At 41.9% G+C, this 9,250-nt stretch overlaps 1 pseudogene; it reads left to right on the top strand.

The window, feature by feature from the left end:
- The first annotated feature begins 2,488 nt into the window (after positions 1–2,488).
- The window catches only part of LOC109166464, a 14,239-nt pseudogene continuing 7,477 nt past the window's right edge, over positions 2,489–9,250 (top strand).

Genomic DNA, 9,250 nt, shown 5'->3' with positions numbered 1-9,250 from the left:
ACACGATCGGGCACCAGGGTCATCTAGGAATCAACCGTCTGGAGGTATCAGTCGGGTGCAGTCGACCAGGGACCAGATTTTGATGCCATGAACGACTAAAGTACGGACAGGCTTAGCGCAGCCGCACCAACCTAGTGGGTCGATCGGGACATATCCTACCAAGAGCCCCCAGACTGGGTCGTGTCGATCGTCCGGAGAAAACGATCCTGACTGAAATTGTTCAGTTGCATTCCGGATGATGCGCCTCTCCTCGTGGGCAACTTGGGGACGCGCTGACCACGTGTCACGCCTAGGGCGCCTCGTAACTCGGGCGAAACGTTTCGCGTACGCTAGGATGTTCCCGCCCAAACGCTTCCCTATAAATAGGCCCCTACAGAACCCTTTTTTACACTTTCACCGCAATAGAAGTCACCCAGACGTTCCCGAGCCATCGATACCGCAAACGCTCGAGCGCTTTCTGCTTCTGCCTGCTCCAAAGTCTATCGACCGATAAGTTTACTTCTCTCTTCCCTTTGTCGCCTTTTGCTTTCACAACTGTCAATTACCACGCGTTTATCCCCTTTCACCCTGCTTGGCCCGAATTAAACCATCCCAACCGACTCTGAACCACCGTCCTATCCTTTATGAAGGATATCATGCCGAGCTCGGATAGCCAAAATGTTTCAGGAGCGGGTTACGACGACACAGTGGAGATCGACAGCGCAGAGAGACGATGATCGAAGAATCTTTCGAAGCTACCATCGAAGATCGTCCGTCCACCGTACTTGAGGCTGAAATGGGATCTTCTGAGGGCTTAGAAGAATCAACTAGCGGTCGGGAAGATGACTCCTCAAGCCACGAAGACAACCCCTCCGAGCACGATGAGCCGGAAACGCCGACTCGCACGTTTGGGATCTGGCCGGACCCTCATCTGTCTCCTCGCTTAGTGGGAGCACTTGCTAAGGCCACCACCGAAGGCCCTTCAACCGATACTGAAGAGGAGCCCAAGATGGTCTTCCTCAACAGCGAGAGCGTCGATCGTCAATCGTGCTTGCTGACAAGTAAAGAGGCAGCGGACATTGTAGCCCTCTTGACCGGTCGAGTGACGTTCGATACCCGGAGGTCCTCCGGGGGAATCAATGAATGCCACCGCGGCAAATGGATCGGGCTTCACTACGACTCTTTGAAGGCCCCGATCACCTTCCCTTTCTCCCCCCTCTTGACCGCCTTTCTGAGCTATTTCCGGGTCCTGCCGGGCCAAATTTGCTCAAGCACCCACCGCATCATTGCGTGTTTCCCGCAAATCTACCTTCGGCATAACGCGGTATGCATGATGGAGTTGTTCAACTTCATTTACGTAGTCAAGCCCCTAGTGGCTAAGTACGGGGGAGGGTTCTTGATGGCCCAGTCTAGGGACTTCCTTTGTTCGATCCCCGACCTTCCGGGAAACAACCGAGGGTGGAAGAACAGAATATTCTCTGTTAAGTACGATCCGTGGATCCTCCCGGTCGAGAGGACGTGGGCATCCCACTTTAGAAAGCAAGTGCAACTGGCTCCCACCCAAACCCTCCAATAAGCTACCTCTCGCTCTCTTGTGAGTATTACGAGTACAAAAACTTCCGGACGAGGGACGCTTATGACAGTGCTCGGTTACCACCTCCCCGATACGACCTGAAGCTAAAATACCGGCCGCAACCTGCAACTACTGTGGTCGCCGCGATCCAACGACCGATCATCCCGGCCGATGAAGGTTGTTCTTGGTCACATTCCCGGGGCCCATTACATCGACCGTTCACTAACTATACTTGTTTATTTATCTTCGCAGGTATGGGTCCAACCCGAGGCTTTCCAACCGTTCCCTCCGGTTCGAACCGCGCTCCCCGAGCCAAGGCCGTTCTTGGGAAGAAAACGCTGGTCGCACCATCAACCCCTGCGATAGAATCGGTTGATCTCATCTCTTCTGTCGAGCGCCCTCTTAGAGCCTCAGCTATCTCGTCAGAGGTAGCTCTACCTCGAGGCTCAGCAGTGGACCTACAAACCATCCGAGCCCCCAGCAAGAAGGGCAAGGAGAAAGCGGCTGGGAGCGACGCGGAGGAAGTGGTACCACTTAAGCGACGCCGCCAAGCGAGCCCGCCACCGAAGACTCCTCTTATTGAAGCCCTAACGAGTGGGGGTCCAGCCAGCTTACTCGTTTCCGAGATCAATGCCCTCCTGCCATGCGAGGACAACATGAAGAGATGGACACCCAATCAGGTCGCCGAGCGTGGAGCGCAAGATATAATCAAGGTTTGCCTTAACATATCCTTAACTCCTCTCAATCATCCCGTCTGATTCAGGTGCTTATTATTTACGCTTTTGCAGCTAACCCGCGTGCTCACGGATCTTCACTGCCAAAGAAGCTGGGGCCCTGAAACAAGTCCTCGGTCGGCAGGACCAAGAGATCGCCGACCTGAAGAAGGAACTTCAAGCTGCCAAGGAAGCGCGAACGGAGGCCGAGATGGACGCACGAATGGCTTGGAAGGAGGCCGAGGAGCTAAAGACTCGCCTGGGTAACATGGACGGTCTAGCTACCTTCTTCTGTCGAGACAAGGGGTCTACCGAGCGGTTCTTCCGAGCGTTCATGACAAAGAAGCTCGGGGAAGACTTGGTTTGGGAATTCGGCCACTGGGCCTCTGCCTCCGGACAGCGGGCGATGAGGAAAAAAGCCCAGACCATCATGGAGGAGGTCTTTGAAGGGGAAGACCTTAAGACGGTCCTAGCCAACCTTCCGGATGATATCCACGACCCCGGCTCCGCACCATACTCGGCACCTGCACCGGTTGTTCCAGATGTCACACCGGCGACCAGAGACCAGCCCGAGTGTCAAGTGTTTGTTTCGAAGGAGGTATCCTGGTCCGATGTTGCGGGCGCGTGATTTTGTTATTTATTACTTTTTTTGTGAAGATATACCGATCAGGGAGTCTGGCCCCCTTGTACCAGGCACTTGACTAATGGGGAGTCTTGACCCCTTTTTATGCCTATCTTCATGTTGTTTTGCTTATGCTTTGCTTGTATGTTTTATGCGAATTGTAATTTTGTTCATGTGATTCTATCATACGATTTTTCTTGCGCAATTTTTTGTTTTGTTTGACCCAAAACTCTACGCAAACGAGGTTGGCCAATCGTCCTATCCGCCAAGGTTTGCGTTGTGTGCTCTTCAAGGTCCTACGGTCGTTTATAGACCATGCTGCACTTACCTCTTTAGTGGTCCGCAATAGGCGATCGTTCACTGGATGTACCAGTGCCATCGATGCCGGAGCGGGCGAGCTGGTCGTTAACCGGACGATGTCCCAGTTTTTACCAGGTTAAGTTTAAGCGACTTTACGGTCGTTGGGCTGTCGCCCAAGCCAATTTCGACTGGATCAAGTTTACGCGAGTTGTGGTCGTCGGGTTATCACCCTCATTGGTTGTGCCGGATCAAGTTTATGCGACATTGTGATCGTCGGGTTATTACCCTCATCGGTTGGTGCTGGATCAAGTTTATTCGACATTATGGTCGTCGGGTTATCACCCTCATTGGCCATGGCCGGACTGCCGTCGATCTTCTTCATCCTTAGCTGAGTACTCTTTGAATTGAAGCGTGCCGAGACCGATCGAACTGTTTAATGCAATCTACCCAACTTATATTATATATTACAAAAAGCGCGACTGGGCGGGCAACTCAGTTCGCAGACCGGCACCCACCCTTATTCTAAGCTAAACCACCACTAATGGTAGTACTTACAACGATACTTAATGATGAAATAACACTAAGTTCTCTGAGTTCCAAGTGCGGTCGATCGGTCTTCTGGTAGTGGTTTCCAGCCGGTATGTACCCAGCCGTACCACAGATGATACAACATATGGGCCTTCCCAATTTTGGGCAAACTTTCCTCCTTCTAACGGTTGGCTCGCTTCTCGTCGGCGCAAAACATAATCCCCGACCTGAAAGTATCAAGGTCGAACATGCAAATCCCTATTTATATATATTTCGGATATATATATCAAATAATATTTTAGATACTTCGTGTGTGTATATATATATATATATATATATATATATATATATATATATATATATATTATTTTACGATATTAAATCAATTATTGGTTCATTATCACCAACAAAATACTCATTAAGTGGAGAAGAGATGAAAGAGACTCTTTTTATTTCTTTTCTATATTAATTTGAAAATGGAGAATGCTTAAAGAAACACAAGTTATACCGACAAATGTCACATCCACCACAATGATTCTGTCTGGAGGTATCAGTCGGGTGCAGTCGACCGGGGACCAGAGCTTGATGCCTTGAACGACTAAAGTACGTACAGGCTTAGCGCAGCTACACCAACCTAGTGGGTCGATCGCGATATATCCTACCAGGGGAGGTGGAATTTCATAATACACCAATAGTGTTAACATCATGCACCAACAGTGTAAGGGAAACACACCAAAATGAAATGCAAAAAAAAAAAAAAAAAAAAAAAAAAAAAAAAAAACACAACAGACCCAAAAAATACACCATATAACTCACCACCCCCAATGGTGTATTTCCAAATACTGTATGACGTTTTTACTCAACCTAATGGTGTGTTTTTTGTTATGCGTACCTAATTTGTATGTGTTTTTGTGGTGCATTTTCCTAACGTTGATGGTGTATATTTGTTGAACAATTATTGACGCCGCACCTAAGGACATCGCCGCACATGAACCTTATATATATATATATATATATATATATATATATATATATATATATATATATATATATATATATGTATATATATATAATTAAATACATATAAATAATTAATTTATAGAAAATAAAGTTTCGAAAAATACCTTTTATTTGAATCTTGAAGAAGAATTTCCATCTAAACCAGATGCAAATGGGGGAAGAGATGAGATGATAGAGGGAAAGATAGCATAAAAAATACTTCGTATTAGGTTAGACAAAGGTAAAATATAAAATATAAAATATAAAATAAAATATAGAAGCTAATCCTGAGAACTAAGGATTAGCTTAATACAAGGTGGGCTAGTAATACTTATTCCCCTTGTAGGGGGAATAACTCTTTCATAGGAACAATGTTCTTGGGAATACAAGTTTTTACCAAATGAAGGAATAGACCTATTATTGGGAATGCAACAATTCCAGGCATATCCCATGAACCAAATGTGACGTTAACGTCTCAGACGAAACAATCAACATCATCAGCCCCTCAAATGGCACGACAAATTAGAAGCTTACCAGCCAATCAAATGGTAAAAGAGGCAGGCAACTGCGAGAAGGTAACTAAGTCACCCTTCAGATGCGAGGCGACTAACTGATTTTTACTATTTCTCTTTGAAATCTTTGTAGGTTTGGAGATGTGCAACATGATACTGTGGAACTATCACGTGCTAAGTGGTAAACTAACTTAGGATAGGCCAGGCAAACTAATTGGTCTGGACCATACCCTTTAGTGGGTCACATCACACAAAGATGTTTTTTTTTTCTTTTCTAAATAATTGATGTTTTAAATTTTGTAGGTGATCTTCCTCTCGGTCATCAAATACTCGGCCCCATGGTCATTAAGTACTCTGCCATCCTGCCTTAAGTGCTCAGCCTCTCACCTCCTTAGAGCTAGGCTTTGAAAAAGTGGTCAGCATATAGCCCCGTTGAAAAACGGAGTTAGCAATGAAGTCCTTCACGCCTCCTTGAGAAAAAGGAATCGGTGATGAAGTACGATGATGAAATACATGTTGGTTTGTTTTGAAGCTGGATGCCTAAAAAAGGAGTCAGCAACGAAGTATGATGTATGATATTGAGCTCACTGCGGATTGTTACATTATACTTTCTTGTGTTGTGCTTCACGAGAAACAAGAAAGTGAGGGAATATCTGATGGAACATGGCTACGGGTAGTCAATCAAGTAGTCAGGCTAGCATTAGATGGTAGACGGACCAACACTCGGACTCAGCACTCGACTCATGACTTGACCATTCAACCGCGACAGTAAAGGAAGGAATTATATGGCGACTATGCAATTATAGAAGGACAATCAATGTCAACTTAAATAGCCCACTCTACCTAAATACCAAATTACCATAGGGATCTCAATTACCATATTCTTCACCTATTTCTCCACTATAAAATGCATTAGTCAATCACAAAGAAGGACCATTGAAATCTTCTCTATACACCCCACATCTCTCTAGAGAACACCCTATTATACATGTACCAAACTACCAAAATATAATGAATTTCTGCTTGATCCCGCCCCAAAAAGGCATGTGGTTTTCACGTAAAAAGTATCGTGTTCCTTTATTTTTCTCTCAATTATTTATACTTTACTTATTCAATCGGTAATGTTGGCCTTGCTGACTGACTACCCCCAATGGTCATAAAACCAACAAATACAATGTCAGAAGTTGGTAAGAAGTAAGAACTGGTCCGATAGTCTTCAATATGATCGTGATATGGATAAGTTTCAGAAGCTTGCTCGTGCATTAAAAAAAGTTGATGATTTGACTTTTGACGAAATTGACCTTGTTTTGTTAATGCTCATTGATCATCCTAATAAAGTGGCTTTTTCTCCGTCTTGATCCTGATCGAAGACTACAGTGGATCAGAAGATTCCTTGCTAGCCATCACTACTGCAGAATTCACATATAACGTTGGCCCTTTAACGTCTGTTTTATACATAACCGACGTTAAAGGTTAATTCAATTTATAATTTTTTTTCAAAAAAACTTATAACGTCGATTATTTACTAATAACCCACGTTATAAATAAAAAATAAAAATAAATAAAAAAACAGACTACAATACGACGTCGTAGGCATTTTAGTTTTTTTTTTAAAATGTTTATATTTCATATACGACATTGGTTAGTTCTCTAACCGACGTCGTATATTGTTATTATTTCTTCTTTTTTTTTTTTTTTTAAATCGATTACCATACAACGTCGGCTTTTCTATTGGCAACGTCGTAGGGTTTTTTTTAATAAAACCCCTCCCTCACTAATCGGCGGACCTCATTTCGCACGAGCTTCTTCTCCGCCCGTCACTCAGCACACTACCACACCGCCCCGCACAGCTTCCGCCCACCGCCACACCGCCTTGCACTGCAACCGCCATCCCCTTCGACGCCTTCTTCTTCCCAAACGAAGTTCGAACGCCATCGCACAGCCTCCGCAACACAACCTTTGCCGCACCGAACCACAGACACACCACCACACCGCCACTCAGCCACAAGCTACATTGTAAGTTTTTTTTTTTTTTTTTTTTTTTTTTTAAATTATTATTTCAATTTCTGAATTATTAGAGTTACAATATTATATTTGGAATTATTTATTAATGTATTTCAAATTTTAGGAATTATTAGGTATATATTTTAAATTTTATAAGTTATTGGTTATATATTTGGAATTATTAGGTTGATATATATGTGTTTTAGGATTTATTGATATTATATTTAGAATTATTATTAATTTATTTCGAATTTTAGTAAATAATGTTGATATATTTGTATTTTAGGATTTATTGATAATATGGGTACAACATCTTGGCATCTTTTTAGATAATTAAGTGAATATTATCTAAGCTATCTTTTTATATAGTTTAGTTGTGTGTTATTTGAATTTTCAGTTACATACTGACTTATACTTTAGAGCATTATGTTTATCTGTCCACCGTCATTCACATGTTTTTATTCAAATTTTTCTTAATGGGCTGGGTAGCTATTTTCATTATCAGCGAAGGTGCAAGATTAGAGCTCCTTCCTGCAATGAAATATTTGATTGCCGACATTGTCATAATGAGGCAAAAGTAAGTTTCATTCTTTGTTTTGTGTGAATTACTCTTGATTGGATGTAAATAAGTTTTTGATTATGATGCAGTATTTCTTTCCATATTTTTTTTTATGATTTGATCTATTAGATTACCTGTCATAGACCCTCTCTCTTCTTGGAATGTGCAGCGTCATTGAGAAAAATCTTTAAGCGCTTAATGTTAGTTTTGTTCTAATTTTCTTTCTTTAGTCATTTGATAATACTAACATTGAATACTATTGTGCAGAACAATATTGATGTTGACAAAAACCTTAGACATAACATCCCCGTCATCAAGTAAAATGGGTATGCTAGTTTATTTCTGTTGTAGCTTTTACCCCTTTGTTATCTTCCATTGATTTCGAGCCCTGCATGCATATTTTCACTTTACCCCTCCACTTTCTTTACACTTCCACATGGTGGATTGGTAACAGAAATGTGTCTTCTATTTCAATCTTGCAGGTTATATGCTCACTTTGTAGCACTGAAAGAGGTTTGGGCTCTTTATTCTTAAAAAGAGGGGAGGGGGGAGTGAGAATTGAGTTAGTTTCATTTGTGATCTTATGATCTTTCAATTTTGGAGACATTTTCACTCTTTAATCCTTGACTACGGTTAAGTTTACCAAATTTATTATAATCATTGATCAATTGATGACTAAAAGTTAAAATGTCTCTATAATCAAGTGAGCAAAACTGGAATTAATTCATATGGAGTTACTTGATTGAGAATGGTTCCTTGATACATCATGTCATGCATCTGAACTAGGGGACTTAGCTTGCTCTCTCTGATCTCTCTCAAACTCTTTCTCAGCTCTTGCTTCTTCAACCCAATCTCGTTTCTGATGAAGTGATTGTACTGTTACCAGGCTCAGCATCAACTGTGGTGTTTGCATGGGGAGATACTTTTGCGAAACATGCAAGCTATTTGATTATGATGTAAGTCGGGATCTTGTAAACCTAATCAATGTTCTATATATTTTGTTACCTGACAAAAAGATGCCAACTGATTGCTATTCTTTTTTCAAAATGCAGACATCTAAAAGACAGAATCATTGTGGTGGATGTGACATTTGTCGGTATAACTTGTGTTTCTTTAAGCATTCTCTATTTTCAAATTAATATAGAAAATAAATAAAAAGATTCTCTTTCATCTCTTCTCCACTTAATGAGTATTTTGTTGGTGATAATGAACCAATAATCGATTTAATATCGTAAAATAATATTTATATATACACACACGAAGTATATAAAATATTTTTTGATATATATATATATATATATATATATATATATATATATATATATATATATATATATATATATATATATAGTGTTTGGGTAAGGGTTTTTAGCGTGAGTCAAGTGACCACTTTTTCCTTAAAACCTTATTTGCCACCTCCCACAAGTGCGAGCATCGTGGCCTAGATTTCCCAGGATAAAA

Source organism: Ipomoea nil, unplaced genomic scaffold (genome assembly GCF_001879475.1).
Source record: "Ipomoea nil cultivar Tokyo-kokei standard unplaced genomic scaffold, Asagao_1.1 scaffold3100, whole genome shotgun sequence".
NCBI lineage: Eukaryota > Viridiplantae > Streptophyta > Magnoliopsida > Solanales > Convolvulaceae > Ipomoea > Ipomoea nil.
The sequence above is the reverse complement of the archived record's forward strand: the minus strand, read 5'-3'. Positions and strand labels throughout refer to the sequence as shown.